At 40.1% G+C, this 24,287-nt stretch overlaps 1 long non-coding RNA gene across 2 annotated transcripts in view; it reads right to left on the reverse strand.

The window, feature by feature from the left end:
- Positions 1 to 2,354: 2,354 nt before the first annotated feature.
- Positions 2,355 to 24,287, reverse strand: part of LOC118553482 (uncharacterized) — a 63,624-nt gene continuing 41,691 nt past the window's right edge. For both annotated transcript variants that reach the window (XR_004926056.2, XR_013441928.1), the window contains 4 exons: positions 19,090 to 19,299; positions 6,688 to 6,803; positions 5,104 to 6,249; positions 2,355 to 2,596 (listed from right to left, as the gene is read on the reverse strand). This is a non-coding gene — a long non-coding RNA (uncharacterized LOC118553482). The remainder of the gene's footprint in view (positions 2,597 to 5,103; positions 6,250 to 6,687; positions 6,804 to 19,089; positions 19,300 to 24,287) is intronic.

Raw genomic sequence — 24,287 nt, forward strand, 5'->3', positions numbered from 1 at the left:
CTTTGAACCCCTTCAAGCCTGCAGCGTTATATAGATTTTTTTCTCTGCTGTGCTATGCAAACACGTTATACATCAAGGAGAGGCTATCCTCGGATTCACAGAAGGACTTGCAGGGCACAAGAATTCATAGTTCCACTAAGTGCAAGACTTGAAATCTCAGTTTAGATTAAGAGGACTTAAAAATCCCATGGAGGATTTTTTAAAAAAAATAATGTGGACTTCTCAAGTTATGACTATTTTTTTCCTGAAATTCACCTGAATGAGAATGATTCTTATTTCTACATGAAAATAAACATTTCAAGACTTTATTCTCCAAGACACAACTGTTACCTATAATGCCAACATGACTTTAATTTCCTGGATTACTAAGACAAAAGCAGAAAATCCTTTTGGGGACTGGTTCCTAGCATTCAAACTCTTTAGCATGTGATTTCCCAACATTAGTGTGCATTAGAATGCCCTAGAGTCCTCCTTAAAACACAGATTACTGGGCCCCACTACCATGGAATTTCTAATTTAATAGGTCTGTGGTGAGAATTTTCATTTCTAAATGCAAATTTAGTGAATTCAAAATCAAAAGATTGAGCTGTGTGTGTGTGTGTGTGTGTGTGTGGTGTGTGCGCGCGTCCCCTCACTGAGCCTACCATACCCTCCATAAACATGGGCTTATTTCTCAGTTTTCATCATCAGGGCCTAGGCCCCTTTCAATTCCCTAGGCAGATTGAGGAAGATTTGGGAGTCACAGAAAATGACAGTATACCTGATTATCCCACCCTATTTTTTGGGGGTGGCATTTAATCCAGTACAGAAACATAGAACTTAACTGGCTTCAGATCACCCCAGAAGAGAGGACTCCTCAGTTGGACAATGTTTTCAAAGCGTTTAGGAATAAAAAATCACCCTAGACCCATGATGGTAAGGCCACCAAACTGGGACTATACCTTTAGCTTTCAAAGATTTTTTGGTGCAGGAATAAAGTAAAACTATGGGGCAGGAAGAATATAAGGACCTATGAATCAGTTAGTCCATAAGCATGTATACCTTCATCAGGACAACTGTTCTCCCAGAACCTTCCTAAGACCCTGGGATTTCTTCATCCTGAGCTTTCTTTGTAATGCTGGTGACCATCAGCTCATTCAGATGACTGGTATCTGCCAGTCTTGGCCAATGTCACCATAACAACCACTTTCCCCCACTCTTCCCACTGCTGGGTATCTCATCCAATGCTGCTTCCTCCTAAAACTGAAAAGCTCCTTTATGCACTTCATGGTTCCTTTTTAACTGGTTATTTTATATACGGTTATATGAATAATCAGATATTCTTTGTGTTTAATTATATAGGTCCACCAGACATCAAATCTCTCAAATGAGGAGTCCTTATAAGCCAATGCTGCAGAAAAAATTTAAGCTTTCTTCTTGTCATTTCGTTCTTTCTTCTAAAAATGGAATGACAAAAAATATCACAGTTGGTCAAGGCAGCCTGAGACTTAGCCCAGCTAGTTAGGTATTATGTGAAGAATAGTTTTGTTATGAAGTCCTTTCTAACAACAACAACAACAACAACAAAATTGTGCTCAAAGCAAAGTCCCCCTTAAATCATGAGAAGCTGGATTATGTAGTGGTTTTTCTCCGCTAGTTGAAGAAGATGATGATGAGAAAGGAAGCCTTTGATGAAGCTGTGAATTCACAAAAGATTGTCTTTGTTCTCGGTCTCCTTGTTCATCTTTTACCCTTACCTGATTGGATATATGGGTGCATTCTTACAACTTTTCTGTAAGATTTAAATAATTACAAAATTTTAAAAAATTAGACAGACTGTGACTTTATTAGTAAATAAAAGATGGGTCCTGACATTAATATAGCCCCCTTTTCACTTTTCTGACATTTTGCATCTCAACTCTATCCGTCTAAAATACTGCTATTCTTGGTCATGTTGTTTCTGGGAGGAGAAAAGTCTTTCAAGAATAAGATTTCTGTACATTTCATCAAAAGAGAAGTCTATTGTATTTGAAATAATATGAGTTCAAAGTTTTTCACTGCTACTTTTACAGAGCCTAATAGCTAATGTCATTGAGTACTTCAATATGCTGATTACTTTGCAAGATGCCTTGCATTTTATTCCACGGAATTGTCACTAAATCTCTAGAGGCAATCTCTAATGAAGAAACTGAGGCACGGAAAGTTAAGCAAGTTGCCCAATGTCACCTAGCCATCAATGGTAGGTCAATGTGACAACAAAACCCATGTTATCTTCCAAAGTCCTGAACCCATTTCCTGCTTGTCAGGAGAAAGGAAAATCTGAAACTCCTGGGGGAGAAGGACAGTTCCCATAATAAACCTTGCTGGCTGTGAAATCGACTATTTGCCAGAGTGATATAAGAAGCAGGCAGAAAGGTGATGTTAATGACACTTGAGGCTCCTTCTTGGTATCTTTGCACTTCCAGATGCTGAGTAGGAAAATCTCTCTGTCTGTAATTACTTTTGACAGTCTTGAAAATGAAGTCAGGTCAAAGTTATAGTCAGAATACTCAGGTTGCAGCTGAATTTATTACAAAAGGACAGAGAAGAACTTGATTTTGGTGTTTACAACTAATTGCTAAAAAAAAAAAGAGCAGATGCAAAGCTGAAAAGATAGCTAATTGGAGGAACAATGATCATTATTATTATGGAGATGCAAGGTACATTCCTCTAGAACCAGAACTTCTGGTCAGCACTTAAATCATAGGTTCTAAATTTATCCATCCTCTGTGGTGCTAAAGCAATGTTCTAAACAACCTGCAAAGAAATGGAACAGAGTAACGAAAAGAATGAAACAGAATATTGTCCTCACAACCTCAATGGCCTTGAAGTGTATTCTTCAAAAGAACTCATCATCTCTCATGGTGAGACCCAAAAGCTCTTTAGAAACAAGTTCCTACCTTTGAACCCACCATGTTCACTTGGGCCCCACATGTTTCCTCTTGCCATTTGACTCTGACTGGTGTGCCCCTGACACCTTCTTTGCCAGTCTGGGTCCTGCCATCCCCCATGGCCCAGCTCAATTTTCCTCTGCCACATCTCTTTCCCTGACCACCCCACACAGCATGAACTGTCCATTCAACAGACAACTATCACACATGGTCTTGTGCTCATTCTTAAATTATTGTCTTCAATGACAATTTAAATCTTGAATCATATTTTAACTTCTAGTGTGTAGCAGCCTTGTTTCTTTATTTAGCTTGGAATTTCCTTAAGGCAAATGTTGCATTCCTTGTGACCAGGTGGAAAGTGGATCCAGTAACTGGCAGAAAAGGCAACGGGGCTGTTGGACAGAAGTGGAAGGTAGAGGGGAAGAAGAGATGGCCTAAAGATGCTGGGGTAGAGTTGGGATGTACAGTAAATAATCTGCAAGGTGTAGGGCTCAGGAAAGAAGTCTGGTAGATCTGGATAAAGAAATTGGAAAGAAGAAGAAGGGGAAAGAAAAGGAGAAGAAAAAGATGGAGGAGGAGGAGGAGAAGAAAGAAGAAGAAGAAGAAAGCGAAGAAGAGGAAGAAGAAGGAGGAGAAGAAGAAGAAGAAGAAGAAGAGGAGGAGGAGGAAGAGGAAGGAGAGGGAGAAGAAGAGGAGAGGAAGAGGGGAGGAGGGGAGACAGAAGAGAAGGAGAAGGAGGAGGAGGAGAAGAAGGAGGAGTAAGAGGAGGAGGGGGGCGCCTAGGTGGCTCAGTCGTTAAGCGTCTGCCTTCGGCTCAGGTCATGATCCCAGGGTCCTGGGATCAAGCCCCACATTGGGCTCCCTGCTCCGTGGGAAGCCTGCTTCTCCCTCTCCCACTCCCCCTGCTTGTGTTCCTGCTCTCGCTGTGTCTCTCTCTGTCAAATAAATAAATAAATAAATCTTTAAAAAAAAAAAGAGGAGGAGGAAATTGTGGATAGTAGTCTTGTTTCTACCACTTCCTATTTGAGGTAGAAAAGACCAGTTCCTTTAGTTCTTTAAGGTTTCCTCATCTGTAAAAAGGAGATGAAGAGACTTGTCTCAAAGCACTGCCAGGAGGGTAGAATGAGATAATGCACACAAAGAGGTCATTGTAGTCTCTACCCCTCTGCAGCTGTTCATACAAGTCCCTTTCTTTCTACTACAGGGGAACTGTGACATGACTATTAGAATTACAGAATTGGAAGTGGGTTTAGTGGGAAAATCTAGGAGAGATTTTGAGATCCAAGGGCCAATCTCACAGACATGTAGTGAAGCCCTGAGTTTGACCTCTGTAACAATGAATCAAGGAGGTGAAAAGGGAAAGCAAGTGCTAAGTGCACACCTACTGTACCTCAAGCACTCTGCTGGACTAGGTCGCCAGGGATGGTGAATAAGACACACTCTTTGGGGCCCTAATTCCAAATAACCCAAAGTATCTCATAGCAGATTAAATAGCGGGTCTGGACATTTTTAAATAGCATTATTTAAAGCCAGAATATAAACTGAAATAACAAATTACATGCTAGTCAGCTTAGCATCATTTGTGGGAAAATACCAGGAATAATTCTGTGAAGGGAACACTTGATAAACGTAAGATAATTTGATTAGGAACATGCAATATGCTTCTAATGGGAACAGACGATATGACAGCTCACTGGTTGGCTTCCTTTGAAGTCATTTACTGCCATGGTGTCTGAATTTAGACCAACATCCCTCCTGATGCTTATAATGGATTTGGAGCACTAACCAAGTGATAGCTAATAGCTTAAGATTTTTTTAAAGTTTGGAAATAGAACAAAGAATAAAAATGATGGAAATCTAATGTTGAAGGTGAAAGAGATAATAAGGAAGAATATATAGCTCATATCTGAGAAAAGTCCCAGGTAAAATGTGTATTTTTAAGTTTCCACAGAGTTTGAATTTGGAATATGTATAGGCATCATCATTTTTTCAAGAATACTGTATGGAAATCAAAAGACATATTGCAAAAAAATTTTCATTGGCTGACAGTATGAAGCAATATAAGACAACTTGATACATTCTAGTAGGATTATGGTTATTTCCGCCATTTATCTGGGAATTTAAAATGATGGTATTCAATGAAAGAATGAACAAAAGAATAAATTAATGAGTGCATAAATACACTAGGACTCACTTAATGAAGATGGTTAAGTGGAGATAGGAGGGACTAGAACTCTGAGGATGAACTTTTCCCAGTGCCTTTGAGTAATCATGGCACAGTCTCTCCCTCTGAATTTCTCTTGGCTCTGTTCAAGGGCTCTGGTGGGGCAATGCTCTGCTTACAAGTCAAATGCTAAAGGGCAGCTGAGCATGACTTCTGTCCAGCCTGAGAGCCAAATAGGGCAGCAAGGATGTCCAGGTCTCTCTCCGGGAGCTCTCCAAAGGCTCTGAGTAGCAGATGGTAGAGGCATGACCAGCCATCCTAGGTCAGCTTCACATCAGATTCACTACATTGTGGATGTGGAATTGTCCTCTCTCACATTGGTTCAAACCCCCCTGGAGCCTCACACACTGTCCTTTGGATGCCCAGGTTCCATTCCACCACAGAGGAGCAAATTCATATCAGTGTTCTGCTTCATTTCCAATGGTGAATTCCTGTCTTACTCTAGCAATAACCTGCTGTGTGATCCTGGGCAAACCGTATCATTTATCACTGTCTTGTGGAGGCAACCACAGCCATTGCCAAGTACTATAGAGCTAGAAAGTGCTATCCTTCAACCCACAAACGAAAGTATCATTCCCTCCATCCTTTCAGAGACCTTCCTAAAATATTTATCAGATTGGAATTGTAACATCTGTGCTCCCTACTTCACCAGGTTGTCCAGGGGCTTAGTTAAGCTAATTCATGCTGAAGTCCATCAAAAAAGTTGAAATTACAGCACAACCTCAAAATAAGATGTGATTTTAACACTACCATTTTCTATGGGATCAGTTTTTTTCAAACTTCCTAGAGGAGAAACTTAAGTGATATTATTGTAAACAACCTCTAAACATTTAACTCTGTCACAAAGGATAACTTGAAAGTGAAGCCTCCTTTTTATTCACTTTTTACCACAAACCTAAGAACTAAATGCTACAGTGAAAATTAACAATATGAAGACATTTGATTCTTAACTCCTTGATAACTCATACTCTGCTTTATTCATCTCTGTCTCCCTAGGAACTAGTGAATGCTGATCCCACAAGAGAAACTTCAAAGGTAATTCTTGAATTAATTAAGGAATATTCTCCAGGCCACACGGCTCATCAAAATAGTACAGGTCCTCAGCTTCTTATTTCTCTATGAAGAAAGAAAGCACACAATTAATTCCCTCCATATAAATGTGTGTGAAATGCTAAATGTCTTTTTGAAGAACTCAGTGAATTACCTCCTATTGCCTTACTATTTTTTTTTCCTTACTATTTCTAGTGACAGTGACCATTCCCCACATCCTTCAAATACACATGAAAACCTTTCATTTCTCTTCTGACAGTTAGGGCATTGGTGGATTTTCTGTCCTAGAGATGGGCAGAATGAGGGCACCCATGCCAACTTCATGAACATGCCTAGTGCAATGTCTGGGTGACATACCAGTTTGTATTAGTGAAACTGAAAGGAAGAGGGCTTAGAAATTCATTCAATAGATAAAGTTCCTTATCTGGCTGCTGAAATGACTGAGAAACCACATGACCTTTTACCATTCCCAGGAAAAACCTTCAACTTGGTCAGAAGACTCACCTGAAAACTGGAAGGACCAGTGGTTGGCTGGACATGGGATGTCAGGAGAGATGGATTGCCGAGGGATACAGTGTTTGGTGTCTTGATTGTAGTGGTACTTTCACGGGGGTATGTGTCTGTCAAGACATATCCAATGTACACATTTAATGTGTGCAGTTTGTTATAGATAATGTGTACCTAAACAGAGTTGCCAAAACATAAAAAAGGTGAGGGGTCAGGACAGAGAAATTTTGCAGATTAAAAACACAGCAAGAATTAGCAGGTGAAGGAGAGAAAGAACCTTTGCTTTAATCCTGGCAGGGCTCTTAAAAAATCATCAAATGCTATATTACCTAAAGTGGGTTTTATTCAACAATAGTCTTGCAAGGTGAGAGGAAGGTATGCTCTAAGGTCAAGTGAATGTGGGAAATGGGTTAACATTCTATCATTACATAGTAGCATAATAAATACTCTTTAAGAAGTCCTGTAAAAATTTTTAATTTATATCACTTGGAATTCCCCAAACTTATTTCAAGTGACACCTATTCAAAAATGCTCTGTCTAACCCAATCTTTCCATGTAGACATAAGAAATGTTATGTAGCTAACTAGGAGGTAGTGTTGGCTGTCAGGATTTGCCAGGCAGATGTCTGGATCTATTCTACCACTTACCTAGCAGTGAGATCTTGGGAAAGTCATAGAAACCCTCCAAATCTCAGTTTTCCCCTCTGTAAAATGGGATAAATAATAGAACCTACATTATAGGCTTGCCCTGAGGACCAAAATAATTCATGGAAATGCTTAGGGAAGCATACAGCAGGCTCCAATAAATACTAGATTTTATGGGTTAGTAGGAAAGCTATGACTACAGTTGACATTTCAGACAGTCCTGCAGCCTATCAGCTTAGATTGTTAGGCCATCCGCAAGAAAATAAACTCTGAATCCATCAGGCTCTCCCATGGACATTCAGACTTGGTATTCCATAGCTGACCTTCTTCCTCCTTGTCACTCACACCTTCCTACAAGTAGCATGGAGAGAAAGCAAATGATGCAGAAGAATGCACTTAGACTGAAAGCCGAGTTCATCCTTCTGGGACTATGAGGTTAAGGATCCTACTTTCCTCAAATCAATCGAAACTTGTGACAATTTTGTTGTTCTTCCAAATAAAGATACAACGAACTCCACAAGGTGAGGGCATGGAGTGGGAAGAAGCATAAAAGTAGCAAACTCAGAGAAGTCTCTGAAAGCAACAAAACAAAACAAAAACAGAAACCAGTGCCCCATTTGGTTTACCTGCAATTCACCTGAACCCAACACGCAAACACTTAAGATGACTGAGAAATGCTGCTGCTTGTTAATATTCAGATGTGACTTTTATTTAATTATCTTGTTCTATTCACAAGTCCCCATCTCCAAATTGACGACACTAGCGATCTGCACTTCATCAGAGGTGGAGCCCACCAGCACAGCACAGGCAGGCTTTCAGAACACACGCTGGGAAAGGATGGGGTTGCCATAGAAACACGGTCCAGCACTCTCATATCCTCCCTCCCCTTAGCACCCTTCTTGCCAGGCCCTCATCTTCCCTGGCAGATTTCTTTATTTCTTTTTTTTGTTTTAACTTCATGATTAACATGGGCAAAGAGTGCAGAGGGGCAATTAATACCACATCATGCTAAGCCCTAGATCACTGTGGAGGCAAAGCACCCAGGATCAACATGATAACTATACCCAGTTATTCTCAAATCAGGAATGCACATGAGAATCATCCATGAATTGAAGCCCGGGTGCCTGGGCTTGATTCCAGACTCAGATTTCTTAGAAATTCAGCCTAGGAATCCAGACTTATTTAATAAGCTCCACAAATTCAGGGAATCACTAATTTACTCCAACCCTTTTATTTTATACATAAAGAAAATGAGATCTTAAAGCCCCAGGAGTGAATGAACCAAACCTCCTGACTCCCTGGCAACTTTTTTTTTATATCTGACAGGCAGACTGAGTCAGAGTTAATGTGCCCAAGTTCCAGGAGAATCATCTGCATGTGCCTGCTATGTGCCTAATCTTACGGTAACATATCCTTTTCCCCAATTCCCTGCCTCTAATTTGCTTGATTGATTTGCTGCTTGGCTTGTCTCTAAATGTGGCTGATCATAAAGAATCTCTGGAAATATTAGAAGAAGCCTGCTAGCTGCCATGTGTTTATGTTGGCTTCTGGATAGATTTTCCATCAAATAAATAAATCTACAAACTTTATTTCTTGACTAAATAATGGATAAAAATCCTCTCCTCCACTTTGTGAATATTTTATGATCCTTTCAAATTAGATTCAGAAATAACACACAAATAATGAATTCTGATTGTTTATAAATTAGGATAAATTTACTTTCCAGTCTTTAGAAATAAATGACAAATAGCTTTTTTTTTTTTTTGATCCCTGAGAGTTTTTGAAAGATACACTCAACATGGGACATGCCTATAGAAACAAATTAATGATAGACTATATTTTATTTATTTCCAAACTACCAGCTCTTGGAAGTTGATCAAATGTCAGTGAATTTCCACCAAGCCAGATCCTGGGTAGCAAACAACTCTAAGAACCAGACTGTATAGACTATTTAAGACTGAGAAATTCTCAGTATAAATGATGTTGTTGGGTAACAACTTCCTACCTCTACTTAACCCAGACTGTTTTGGGGGTCTGGGGGTGCAAAAAACAATCCTACAAAGTAGACACTACTATTCACCTAATTCCTTTCAACCGAAGTGGCTGTTCTCAGCTTCAGCGCTATTGACATTTGGGATGGATGATTCTTTGTTGCAGGATATTTAGCTACATCCTTGGCCTTCACTCTCTAGGTACCAGTAGCATTCATCTCTTTTGTGACAACCAAAACTGTCTCTGGGTATTTGCCAAATGTCCCTTGGGGAGCAAAATCTCCCATGGTTGAGAACCACTGCTCTAGAGTTTATTGACATGGAATATCCCATCTGTGATTCTTTCTGCAGCTACTTTTAGAATAATGTTTCCCTGCATAGCTTCAGCCCAACAGCCTACTTAATTTTTTCTTTCTTTCTTTCTTTCTTTTTTTTTTTTTTTAGAGTGAGTGGGAGGCACACAAGGAGAAGGAGAGAGAGAGTCCCAGGCAGTCTCCACCCTGATCTCAGAGCCCAACGTGGTGCTCTGAGATCATGACCTGAGCCAAAATCAAAAGTCAGATGCTCAATCAACTGAGCCACACAGGTGCCCTAATTCTTTCATTTTTAACATCCTTATTGAGATACAGTTCACATACTACAAAATTCACCCACTTAAAGTGTACAGTTCAGTGGTTTAGTACACTCATAGATTTACGTACCCAGTATCACAATCTAAGTTGAGAACATTTTCATCACCTCAAAAAGAAACTCATTACCCACTAGCAGGCACCCCTCTCCTGCCTCCAGCCCTAGGCATCCACTAATATACTTTCTACTTCTATGGATTTGCTTATTCAGGACTTTTCACATATATAGAATCATACACTATTGGGTCTTTTGTGATTGTCTTCATAATGCTTCATAAATTTACTGCTAGCTGCCATGTGTTTATGTTGGTCAGCAAATGCATGACCAACATAAACACATGTTGTAGCATGTAATTAATTCTTTTTTATTATTGAGTAATATTCCCCTGTGTGGACATACCATATTTTGTTTATCCAGTCTTCAGTTCATGGATATTTGGGTCATTTTCATTTTTTGGCTATTATGAAAATTGCTGCAATGAAAATTCATATGTAACTTTTTTTTTTTTTGGCCATGGAAGTGTGTTTTCATTTTTCTTGGAGCTATGCCTAGAAGTGGAATTGCTGGTCATATGGCAACTCTATGTTAAATTTTTGAAGAACTACCAGCTCTTCCAATGACTGTACCATTTTACATTCTCACCAGCAGTCTGTGTGGGTTCCAACTGCTCCACGTGTATACTTCATTCTTGTGATCCAGTTACATTTACTGGGGGGCTGTCTACTAGGTGCTTGTTCCATTCAATGACATTTCCTAAGTGCTAGGCTGGATGCATGCCCTTTGGTGATAGAATAAATGCAAAAAAAATAAGCATTATTTTGCCTACAGATGGTAAGGTTTTATTATCACCATGCTGGTCATTGTCGGGAAGAAGAACAGGGGAGCAATCATTTACTTTTATTTTTTTTATTGTTATGTTAATCCCCATACATTACATCATTAGTTTTAGATGTAGTGTTCCATGATTCATTGTTTGTGCATAACACCCAGTGAGGGGAGCAATCATTTAAAACCAAAATCTTTGGTCTGGAAAATTACTCCATTCCCTACCTGCTTTCATTTAAGATCTATATATTTAGCATCCCTATAAAACAAGTCACCTCATCCAAATGTGCACTCTGCAGTTAGCCACTTTTGGAAGAAGTTGGCCTTCTAAAACTGAGTCTTGTATTCATGCATTTGCTGAGCTTTATTTTATTTTTTATCTGTCCAAAGTGACTGTTGGTTATACTAGCTTAAGAATTTCCCTACAACCATGCATGGAAAGGATAGTTTGCCCAATTGTCCATGTGATTAATCCAACAAAGAGAATTTTCTGAGGAGGATTATGGATGGGCTGACAAATACTTCCTCTGATCACATTTAAGGAGAGATTCGGAAGACATCCATTCAGGAACATTTCCTTTCCCTCAGCTTTTAAACAATGTGAATCTTACCCCCAAGCTCCTGAGTCATTTAAGCAATGGTTCCGTATTTAACTGACACTGTGGAATCATGGCGCCTCAGGTAACAACATGCGGACAAGAGTGCATTTGGCATTTGGTATTTGTCAGCAGTTAGGCTTACTTTTAAAAAAGTTTCTCATTTGCCTATCACATCAACCCTGTAAGGTAGATATTATTTGACCCATTTTGTAGGTCAAGAAACTTAGGGAATTTCAGAACTTTCCCAGATCCCACAGTTGAGAAATGGCAGGGTTGGATTTTAACTAGGCTGACCTGTGCTTATAGTCACTCTGCTATTGACTCCCTGGTATTTGTTGGGGCATATAATTTAAAACACTCTATTTCCTGGGACACCTTGAGATATCCGTGGATTAAGCTGGGCTTGTAGGTGGCCACACTCCTGGGCCACGTCACTTTGCTCCCCCTCAAAGACTGCTTATTCTAAACGTGCTGTATCATGATACCTTGACCCTAGGCTGAGGGATGTTGTCAGAAGGAGGCCAATAGCACTGATTTTGGTTTTTACTATGGAAAAACAGTGGTTAAGGTCATGGACAAACTATCCCATTGTGTTTGTCACTTGTAGCTGCGTGATCTTTCGCAGTTTTTTAACCTGTTTGTTCCTCCTCCGTAAAATGGGCGTGTTGCTTATACCTACTTCATGTGATCACTGTGAAGATTAAAACAGTTAACACATGTCAAGTACCCAGAATCGTGCCTGGCACATAGTATGTGCCCCATAATGACATATGGATCTAATAGGGAGCTTCAATTCCAAGCAAGAGAAATCTATTTTACCTACATGGAACAAACAAGGGAATTCAAAGGAAAGAAGCTCATAGAGTGTAAGAGTCAGAGAGGGACAGGAGCCCTGGGGAGCTGTAAGAATCCAGGCAGCAGAAGGAAATGGATAACCTGCTGGACTCCCTATTTTGAAGATTCGTAGAATAAAATGTTCTTCACTTCTAAAATCATAAATAATTGTGCCTCTTCTGAACAGTTGGTTGTTTTTTTACCTTCTGGGTACTGTAATTTTTAACTGATTGGGTTCCTTTCACTGGAAGGTCTAAATCATCTAAGTGATTCATCTCTGGAAAATGGGTAAACTGTATGGCTAGAAATTTGTCCTCTGTCTTGGCCTTTGGATTTTTGATTGCGAGTTGCCTCATATCTCTACTTATAATGTGTTCTATCTCAGGGGCTATAGTAGCTACTATTTATTCAGGGGTTCCTATGAGCCAGGCAGTGTGCTAAGTGCCTTAAATGCATCCTTTGCTTTATTCCACATGCTCAATCCCTAAAGAAGGCTGAAATGAGTACCGTTTTTATATTCTACAGCTGAAGACACTAAGGTTCAGAGAGACTAGTTGAGCTGCACAAGCTTACACAGCTATAAGGGGCAGAATTGAGTCTCAAACATTTAAAAACGACCAAGACTTTGAGTCATACCCAATTTCCTGGCTCATTTACACACAACTTCAATTACACTTTTAAATAATAACAGTGATGGCATAATAGCCATAACCAACATTAATTGACTATATACCATGTACCAGCACTGTGTTGAATGAGTTACATTCATTATCCTGCAGAATTTTGCAACAGTGTTATGGATTAAATTGTGTCTCCCCACATTTATAGGTTGAAGCCCTAACTCCAAAACGTGACTATATTTGGAATAAGGATCTTTCAGGAAGTAATTAAGGTTAAATGAAGTCATAGGGTGGGGCCCAAATTTTATTGGACTGGTGTCCTATTGAAGAGGAAGAGACACCAGGAGTGTATCCATACAGAGGAAAGACCACATGAGGACACAGGGAGAAGGCGGCCATCTGCCAACCCAGGAGAGAGGCCTCAGGAGTAATCAACCTTTCTGAGATCTTGATCATGGACTTCCAGCCTCCAAAACTGTGGGATAATATGTTTCCTTTGTTTAAGCTACCTGGTATATGGTATGGCAGCTGTAGGAAACTAACATAGGCAGGTATTGTTACTACCTCCTCAAGGAGAGAAAAGCTTCATGACACTGGATTTGGCAATAATTTTATGGATATGAAACAAAGCATAGGCAACAAAGGAAAAAATAGATAAATTGGACTTCATCAAAGTTAAAAACTTCTGTGCATCAGAGGACATAATCAACAAGAGTGAAAAGGCAATCCACAGATTTTGGAGATAATATTTAAAATTATGTACCACTCAACAACAACAAAATGACCCAATTTAAAAATGGATAAAGGACTTAAATAGACATGTCTCAAAAGAAAATCTACAAATAGCCACTCAGCACATGAAAAGATGTTCAACTTCACTCATCATCAGGAAAAGGCAAATCAAAACCACAATGAGATATCAACTCACATCAGTTAGGACGGCTACTATCAAAAACAAAACAAAACCAGAAAATACCAAGAATTGTCTAGGATGTGAAGAGATTAGAATCCTGTGCAGTGTTAGTTGGAATGTGAAATGGTGCAACCACTATGGAAAACAGTATGAGTGTTTCTCAAAAAGGTCAGAAGTAATATTATCATATGTTTCAACAATTCCATTTCTGGGTATTTGCCCAAAAGAATTGAAAGTGGGGATGTAAACTGGTATTTGTACACCCATGTTCATAGCAGAATTATTCATAATAGCCAAAAGGTGGAAAAAACCCAAGTGTCCATTGATGGACAAATAGGTAAACAAAATGTGGAATGTGGAATATTATTATTATTCCTTAAAAAGAAAGGAAATCCAGACACAGGCTACAGTATGGATGAAGCTTGAGGACATTATACAAAATAAGATAAGCCATTCACAGAAGGACAAATATTGTATGATTCCACTTATATGAGGTACTTAGAGTAGTCAAAATCATAGAGACAGCAAGTAGAGTAGTGGTTGCCTTCATTTTGGGAACAATGGGGGACAAGGAAATGGGGAGTTATTGTTTAATGGGTACATAGTTTCAGTTTCACAAGACAAAAAGTTCTTAAGATGCTGGTGGTGATGGTCACACAACAATGTGAATGCATTAATGCCACTGAACTGTGCACATAAAAATTGTTACAATGATACAATGTCACGTTATTTGTATTTTGTCACAATTAAAAATTTTTTTAATTAAGCCACATAAAAAGACCCACGTAGGGGCACCTAGGTGGCTCAGTCCAGTTAAGCATCCAACTCTTGAGTTCGACTCCAGTCATGATCTCAGGGTCGTGAGACGGAGCCCCGCATCAGAGTCCATGTTTGAGATTCTCTCTCTCTCCCTCTCCCTCTGCCCCTCCCCCACCCTCTCTCTCTCCCTTTCTTAAAAAAAAAAGCCCCACGTATCTGTAAGCTTAAAAAATCCCAAATTACTCAAAAGCAAAAGAAGAAATTATAATCAATTCTTTAAAATCTCAGAACTGACTAAAAATAAAAACTCTCCTTTTCATAACAGATGAGATGAGTGTTGTTTAAATCTTTCAGGAGTGCACCTGTCATGATGAGCCCCAGGCAATGTACAGACGTGTTGAATCACTATATTGTACACCAGAAACTAATAGAACACTGTATGTTCACTAACTGGAATTAGAATAAAAACTTAAAAAATCAAGAATTAAGGAAAAAAAGAATACTCTTTCAACTTCAAAATAGGACACAATTTCTTAGGACAAAGACAGCAAAACTTAAAAAGAAAGCACGGCGGGTGCCTGGGTGGCTCAGCTGGTTAAGCGTCTGCCTTAGGCTTAGGTCATGATCCCAGGGTCCTGGGATCTAGTCCCGCATCGGGCTCCCTGCTCAGGGGGGAGTCTGCTTCTCCCTCTGCCTGCCGCTCCCCCTGCTGGTGCTCTCTCTCTTCTTAAATAAATAAAATCTTTTTAAAAAAAGAAAGCATGGATATACCAGAATCAATCCTTTCTGTGCATCGATAACCCCATTTAAAAGTGAAAGGGCAAGCCACAGCCAGGGAAAATATAACCACAGCTCACGTAACAAACAACTGCTCTCCAGAATATAGAAATAATTTCTACAAATCAATAAGACAAACCACTCAATAGAAACATGGAGGGGCACCTGGGTGGCTCAGTCGGTTAAGTGGCAGACTCTTGATTTCGGCTCAGGTCATGGTCTCAGGGTCCTGGGATGGAGTCCCAAGGCGGGCTCCCCACTAGTGTGGAGTCTGCTTGGGACTCTCTCCTCCTCCCCCTTCTGCCCTTCCCTCCTGCGCTCACTCTTTCTCTCTCTAAAATAAATAAATAAATCTTAAAAAAAGAAAAGAAAAATGGACAAGACATATGAAAGGAAAAGTTACAGAACAGAGAACAAAGAACACAAAATACATCAATCTCACTACTAATCAGGGAAATGAACATCAAAACAATGTGATAGCATTTCAGAACCATTAATTGGCTAATATGAGAAGTCTGAGGCTACCAAGTGCTGGAAAGAAGCAGAGCAAAAGTACTCTTTTTCACTGCTGCTGGGAAGGTAAATTGAGACAACCATCTGGGGAAAACATTTAACAGCATTTAAATAAGCTGAAGATGCATATATCTGATGACCTTGGGATTCCATTCCTAAGGATATAGAGAAACTCCTGCACATGTGGTCTAGAAGATAAATACAAAATATTCACGAGAGATGTTGTAATAGCAAACATTTGGCAATAGCATAATTCCATCAAAAGGAGCCTGGGTAAATCAGCCACAGCATATTTATACAATGGAATACAATCCAGCAATGGAAGTACGTAAACCAAAGCTACACATAAAAATATGGCTACATCTTACAAGCATAATGGTGAAGAAAAAATCAAGTTGCAGAAGAATATATAATATTACCATTTTATTTATAGACATTTAAAAAACATGTAAGATTGTATGTGCCTAAGAATAAAATTGCTGAGTCCTAAGGTATGTTAATCTTCAGTTTTGTGAGATAATACCAAATGTTTCTTAGGGATTGCTTTGTTTTCTTTCAAATGTTCAGTCAGGTGTGGCTACAAGAAAGGGGTGCAAGGAAACAAGGTTTATTATACTCACAGGTCCTAGAGAGACTGAGTCACCCCACACCAGGAGAGGGCCACATGGGAGGAATGTCAAGACAGTGGGCTCAATCAAGCAGGTGGGGAGCCAAGAGAGAGAGACAGAAACGGAGACAGAGAGATACCGAGAGACAGAGAGAGACAGAGACAGGGATAGACAGAGACAGAAAAAGAGGGAAGGAGGGAAAGAGACGAAGACAGAGACAGAGCGAGAGAGAGAGAGACAGAGATAGAGACAGAGAGAGAGATTAAGCACCTGTGGGTGAGTGCTTTCACTGGGGACCAGGGTGAAGTGCCCAAGCAAAAGGCATGCATTGGTACATATGAATATCACTCAGTGAGAAAAAAATTAATTCTTCACGCATTTTAAATCTCTCTTCTCCCCAACCTTTTATTTCAGGAAAACTTGCCAGATCTACACAGAAATAACAAGAGAATATAAGCTCCTCCAGAATTTAGAGGACTCTCTGGGGAGGGCAGTGGGTCCTAGTGGCCAAAGCCAGAGATGAGAGACCAAATCGATTTCATCTACATAACAAAATATAAGGCTCTTTACTTCAGCTGACATTTGGCGAAGGCTGGGTAGCTACAGCCTCTGTGAAACTGTGTCTACGGGAAGCTGGATGGTGGCTCTCCTGGCACTTCTTCCAGGAAGATGGCAGATCTGTGGAGTGGTTAGTTTTCCATGTGAAGCTCATCATCATTCTTAGGGTCCATTTCACATTCACAGCACAACTTTGAAGCAAGGAAGTGCCTACTGGGATGTCCCTTGAAGGCCACAAAATGCTGGGTGTCAGCTACTTGCTCTTGTCTTTGAAAACACCACACACTTGCTCACCAGCCCATCTAACCCTGACCTATGATCACGGAGCACCTCGGGCTCCAGGCTGCCCTTATCTACCACCAGCCCAGAGTGATACCCCCTCCCTCTTTCCAAACAAGAGGCAACAGTAGCTCCCCTCATCCCATGATGTACAGAATAACAAAGCCTGCCTTGATTAATGCAATGTAGTGAAAACCCCCAGCATCACCAAAATGTGGGAACCATGGCTCATTTCCCAATGGCTGCAAGTGGCACCAATTCCCACCGAGGAAATGTCAAGTACATAGTTATATTTAAGTCTCAGTTTGCTGTTCAGTTATAGGAACATGAGATATGACTTGGTAATCTGTAGGCTAAGGTTTTATGGTTTCATTTTTTAAAGGCTTACATCAACGACGGTGTATTTGGAATAAGGAATGGAGGAGAGGGGCGCCTGAGTCATTAAGCGTCTGCCTTCAGCTCAGGTCATGGTCCCGGGGTCCTGGGATCGAGCCCCACATCTGGCTCCCTGCTCAGTGGGAAGCCTGCTTCTCCCTCCCCCACTCTCCCTGCTTGTGTTCCCTCTCTCGCTGTGTCTCTCTCTGTCAAATACATAAATAAAATCTTTAAAATATATATATATTAAAAAAAAAAGGAATGGAGGAGAGATCCACATCTGCATTTTTGCAAACAGCTAGCCATTTGATCCAGAGCAATCTATTACATAATCATTCCCCCCCCACTTCCGTTTAATGCCACCTTTATATATAAGCAATTCCTACCTGTACTGGGTCAATTTCGGAACTCCCTATTTTACTTTGTTAAATTGACTATTTTCTCTTATATTAAACTATTTTTAAATAGTTCAGGTTTATATAATGGTTTGGTAGCTCATAAGGTTGTTCTCCATTTATTATTCATTTTCAAGATTTCCCTGGCTATTCTCACATGTTTATTTCTCCAGCTATCTTTTGTATCATTTTGTCAAGTTCCAAAAATAGTGCTGATAGTATTTGCATTGGGATAACACTGAAAGTAGAGATAATGTCAGTAGATTTGATATCTTCATATTATTGGTTCCTACTATGTGTCCTTCTATTAACCTGAGTGATCTCTTATGTGTCTCAGTACCACTCCATACCATTTTTGTGAAAAAATTTGAAGATACAGAAAAGCTGAAACACTATTAAAATGATAATCCATTTACTCACCTCTTAGATCCAAATATTGTTGATATTTGCCATATTTTATTTCTATCTATGGATTTTTATTTTATTTATATTTTGGCTGAGCTATTTGCAAACAAATTATAGACATCATGAACAACATATATCTCCTAAAAAAAGACATTCTCTTACTAACCATAATATCATTATTATATAATTTCCTTAATATCACCTGATATCAATTTATATTCAAATTTCCTCATTTTATTCCAAAAATGCCCCTTATAGCTTTTGGATTTTGTTGCTCTTTGCAGGTTTGCTACATTCATTCATTCATTTATACAATTTACATACTGTAAATGTCACTTTTAAAGTATATAACTTAGTATATTTACAAAGTTCTGTAACCATCACTACTATCTAAATCCATAATATTTTCATTAACCTAAAGAGACACCCCGTACTCATTAGCAATCACTCCCCAATTATCTCTATTTCCCCTCCCAGCCCCAGGCAACCACTCATCTATTTTCTGTCCCTAAGAATTTTCCTATTCTGAACATTTCATATAAATAGAATCATACGGTATGTAGCATTTTGTATCTGGTTTTTTTTCACTTATATTATTTTCAAGGTTCATCTATGTTATGTTATAGTATGAGTCAGTCCTTCATTTCTTTTTAGTACATTGTAAGGATACACACCATACTGCATTTAAAGATTTTATTCTTTCCTCTGCATCTTTCCTCCATGCTGCTTTGGGGTAAGGCACTGGCCCTGAGTCACAGCAAGATCATCCATCATTCTTCTCTGTCATTGCCATCTTTCAAATATTAGAACATGGAGTGTTGTCCTCTTTTCTCATTTAACTTCTGGTGGTCACTTTTCTTGATGACATTTAATTTTAGTCCCACCTTCAGATTTAAAAAAGAAAGAGTTTCCATATGGTGTCATTCTGCCATTTTACCCCAGACATGCAAGAATAATCGTTTTAAACTGATACAATATCAATGCATAGCCAGTTACAGCTTCCCATTATATAACAAGCACAACTCACCCTCACAGCTTATCATTTTAATCAGTTATGATATATACATAATGCAATATTATGCCACCAGAATCATACCCCATGCAATGCGTGGAACACCACCTAGCAACATTATTTTTTGAACAACCCTTTAAAATGTTTTTTGGTAATAACAGGCTGTAGGAAGACTGACTTGCTATAAACTCCGAAGCTCAATTGCAAGACAGATGGGCACTGGAGACTCATCAAAAATTCCTGGAAATTAGATCGATAAATCTAGAAGCTAGATTAACTGAGTAGAATTCTTGAGTGTCTTTGTTTTTCCATCTCTAGGAGAATAACTGTACTGCCCCAATTCCCTTCGTTGGGAGTTTACATTCTGACTCAGCAAGAATTTACATGTGGGTGAAGGATGCAAGCTGGAAAGGAAAACTCAAGGTTCTGGATGGTAAGGATCTACCTCTACCACACCCTGTACCAGCTGCTTCACTGTGCAGAGCCCAAGGAGAAAGACTCACTCGACAGCAGTCATGGATGTCTAATGACCAGAGGGTGGATGGCTATGCAGAGGCATTCCCCTCTCCTGTGATCTCTCCTCTCAGCAACTATGCCTCTTCCTGGTTTACTCCTGGACTCTAGGTTGGGATCTTCATTGCACATAGACTTACTCTTAATAGTTGTTGCCTGGGACTCTGTATTGGACATTTGGACATGTGCAGACCTGCCCTGCACATGGGCTTTGTCTCTGGTCACAGTGGAACGCTCTCCAGCTGACTATACCAGTCCAAGCCAATCCATGCCTTAAACTTATTCTACATTTTGGAGATATCTCAAGATTTTTCTAACGTATACTCAGATTTGACAACCACTGAGGACCTTAAGTTAGAGAGTGTGAAATTTTAATATGCATATGTATCATCTGGGAATCTTTTTTTAAGATTTATTTATTTATTTGAGAGAGAGAGAGAGCATGAGCAGGGGGAGGGGCAGAGGGAGAGGGAGAGAGAATCTCAAGCGGACTCCCCCCTGAGAGTGAAGCTCGATGCGGGGCTCAATCCCACGACCCTGAGATCATGACCTGAGCCAAAATCAAAAGCTAGGTGCTTAACCTACTGAGCCACCCAGGCACCCTTCATCTGGGAATCTTGTGAAAATGCAGGTTTTAATTCAGTAAGTCTAAGTGGGGCTTGAGATTCTACATTTCAGTCAGGCTCCAAGGTGATGCTGACATTGCTGATCCCTGGAACACACTCGAAATAGCCTGGACAACAATATACCAAGTGAGAAGGAAAATTCATCCTTTGTGGGTCAATGCTTTGTGTATTAGGGTTTGAATGATATCCCACTGTACTTGTGCAGTTTTTCAATATGTGTAGAAGCATGGTATTTGTGAGTTTCAGGCAAACCTCATGCTTAGTTTTTGGACTATCCACTACTGAGGAGTCTCTTCAGTAGTGAAACGGACAATGTGATGACCTGATTAAAAAGATGTTGCAGGTATTTTAAAATTTTAGAAAACAACTGTATTAAGAGTAGTGTTGTGTTGGAATAAAAAGACACAACCTTTAGGGGCACCTGGGTGGCTCAGTCAGTTAAGCGTCTGGCTCTTGAATTTGGCTCAGTCCATGATCTCAGGGTCCTGGGATGGAGCCCCACATCGGGCTCTGTGCTAAGCCTGGAGCTTGGGATTCTCTTTCTCCCTCTTCCTCTGCTGTTCCTCTCTTCCTCTCTCTCTCTCCTTCTCAAACAACAACAAAAAAAGACACAACCTCTAATAAAAATGGGAATATCATGGTCAGTCCAAAAAGGCACACACGCACATGCTCACACAGGCACGCACACTCACACGTATACCAGGTAATACAACCGGGCCTCACGGAGCAATTCAATGGTTTCAGGAAGCTCAGGCTTAAAACAGTGACACACTTTCAGGAGGTTACCTCTAAAAAGATAACTTGCTGTCTATAAAATGCCAGAATCTGAGAAAATCCCCACTGACCATAAGGCAGATGGAGGTGAACTGAGAAAGACCCCTGGAGGCTGGCCTTCACCACACTCGATAGTGTGGCATCATGAAGTAAGAATTGCCTCAAAGTAGGAGGGTGACCTTTTGAACTGGTTCCACTGGCTTACTCCCAGACAAGAGATCCACATACACACCAGGGGGGACCCTGGCAGCTAGGGCCCTCTGCTGGGTGCTACTCCCTGAGGAGATGAGAGTGTTCCCCCACCCCCACCCCACCTACTGGTCCTTACTTGCCCTTCCTCAGGGAACTTTCTCCATTCCCAGGACACAGCCAGGCTGCAGGTGCTGGGGCCAGGCCCACAGCACATACACAATGCCCCAGGGAATGCAGAACTCACGGGAAAATCACTGTAAAAAATACACCACATTAGTCTAGATCATTCAAACTACAGCTTCTGCTACTGGGAGTATTATTTTTCTGTGACCCTTATTTATACCAAGCCCAATTTTCCCAGGGCTATCTTTTTCACATAAATATTTTCTTGAGAAGATTTGATTCTTTGGTCAATTTTTACTCAATGATTCATTGTTCGTTTTATTGTCTGGTGATTACTCTATCAAGTCTAATTTTTCTCAATTATTGCAGTTTTCAACACTTCCTACATGATTTTTTTTTTTTTTAGTTTTTCTTCTACAGTGGATTTAGTCATGTGAAGTTGCCACCAATGTCCACTTTATTTTGTGTTGATAATTTCTTCCAGTGATAATGGATTGTCAGTGAGATGGTTTGAATTTCTTTCTTAGTTAATCCCTTTTACAAATGTCATCTACATTCTAGCACATGATAGAATTTCTCTTCTGCCCAGGAATTATCTATTTTATTGCTAATCCACATCTTTGGTATATTTCTGATCATTCTGAATATTGCTTACCATGCCCAATGGTAGCAGAGCAAAGAGTGAATAGCAGAAGTCAGAACAATGGACTGAAATCCAAAATGGGTGGCTGTAAAGTTCCTTCTTCTTGATATTAAAGCAGCTTAGCTAAGCTCCTTACACAAAGCAACAGATCCCACTGCCACTTGTATTAAGTCATGTTGCAGTGTGGTATGTAACAAACATGCCCCAAACCCAGTGGCCTGAAATGAATATTTATTTCTTATTTATGGTGTGTGGATCAACTATAGGTCAACTGGCTGGGCTGGGCTCTAGGATTGGTGTCAGTTTCAGGTTTGCTCCACATGCTTTCACTCTGAGATCCCTATTGAATGAGCCATGGTTACCTAGGGCATCCCCTTCTCATGGAGGACTTAGAAACTCAAGAAGGCAAGCTGAGACATGTCATGCATCTTGAAGACTCTGTCTTCAAGAAGAGTTGTCCCACTCTTCTTCCCACCTACATTCCAATAGTCACACACAATACATTCCAATAGTCCACAGTCAGTCAGTCACATGGTCAAACCCCAAATCCAAAGGTCTGGAAGGCTCCTCCCACAGGGGGAGCCAGGCTAAGGCCAGGGAGACACAGAAGAATTGTAAACAAGTAATGGAATGAACCACACAGGCTTTCACCAGTGTAAGGAGCGAACATTTTCAGGAAAAAGATAATTGCAAAACAACAATAAAAAATCTATTCTGTGGTGACCCCAGATTTCTGCCTATACAAAAATCAACTCACATAATTTCTCATTGAATTCATCTTCACTGGGCACCCTGTTAAAATAAATAAGTGTCAAAAACCTCCAGAGTTTTCCTTGAGGAAAACCAAGGGTCTTTTTCTGATTAAGCTACATTGAGAACAATTCTTCCCTGCTGTTTTACTTACAATGAGAGCCTTAGACTTCTCTGTGCTTCTCTTCCCATAACCTTGAGTCCCCAGAAGTAATCTGGGTTTAAAAACAGCACCCACTAACCTAGAGCCAGCTAGCAGGTTTTTGAAGTGATCCAGATTGCAATGGAAGGGGACCCACCCTGGGATGGGCGGCATGCCACTTGAGGTAAAGAGAAGAAGCACGATGAAGAAAGAAATGATGATTTAGTGGTAGGCTGAGTATCCTGATAAAGGGAGGTCCGTAGGGGTCAAGGACCCAAGATTTCGAAGAGTGAAAAATTACTGGTATCCCTAAAAAAGAGGAATGATTGCAAAAGGCTATTCTAATGTTAGAATCATCTGGGACATAAGAGCCGAATTGTTGTATTAGCCCATCCCTGGGGGATGGGGACAAACTTTCTGGTGATACAGCACTGACAATCACAAGCAATTTTCACATTCTTGGAGTAGTCGATTTTTCAGTTCTGGTAAAGAGGTTCCTCTTTCCCCCTACTGACTCTCGCTGAAAATTGAGAAATATGTTCCTAACATGAATAAAGGGTCAGAATCTTGCAATTGACCTGATTTTCTGCTTTCTTGGTGTTCTTTGTTTTGGGGAAATAGCAGTGTCAAAAATGCCAGGGACATCTTGAAAGCTTTGCCTGGTAATGTCATCTTCCCTTCACTGCTACCATTCTGCTCACCACTGGAGTCCCAGTCCTCAGATTCCTCACATTAAAACCTCACTCATCTCTTTGCAGCCAGGTCTTTTCATGTTTAATAGATTTAGCATCAATTAAGCTCTCTTTTAATACATGTGTTCCAAGTGAGCTGGCCCAAACGAGAGATGTCCACTGCAGCTTCCGATTCGCATTTAATTCCCTAACTATTCTGCCAACAGAATTATCCTAACCCCTAAATCACTCAAGTTTCAGAAGATTACTATACTGCTCTTTAATGAGACATCACTGTACTTTAGATATGAGTATAAAGGAACAGTCTCATCCTGGCAAAAAGCCTAAAAAGACCATGTGTACACATTCGATGCTTTCCTCCCTCCCACCCTCCCTCTTTCTTTCCTTCCTTCCTTCCTTCCTTCC

This window comes from Halichoerus grypus, chromosome 10 (genome assembly GCF_964656455.1).
Source record: "Halichoerus grypus chromosome 10, mHalGry1.hap1.1, whole genome shotgun sequence".
NCBI lineage: Eukaryota > Metazoa > Chordata > Mammalia > Carnivora > Phocidae > Halichoerus > Halichoerus grypus.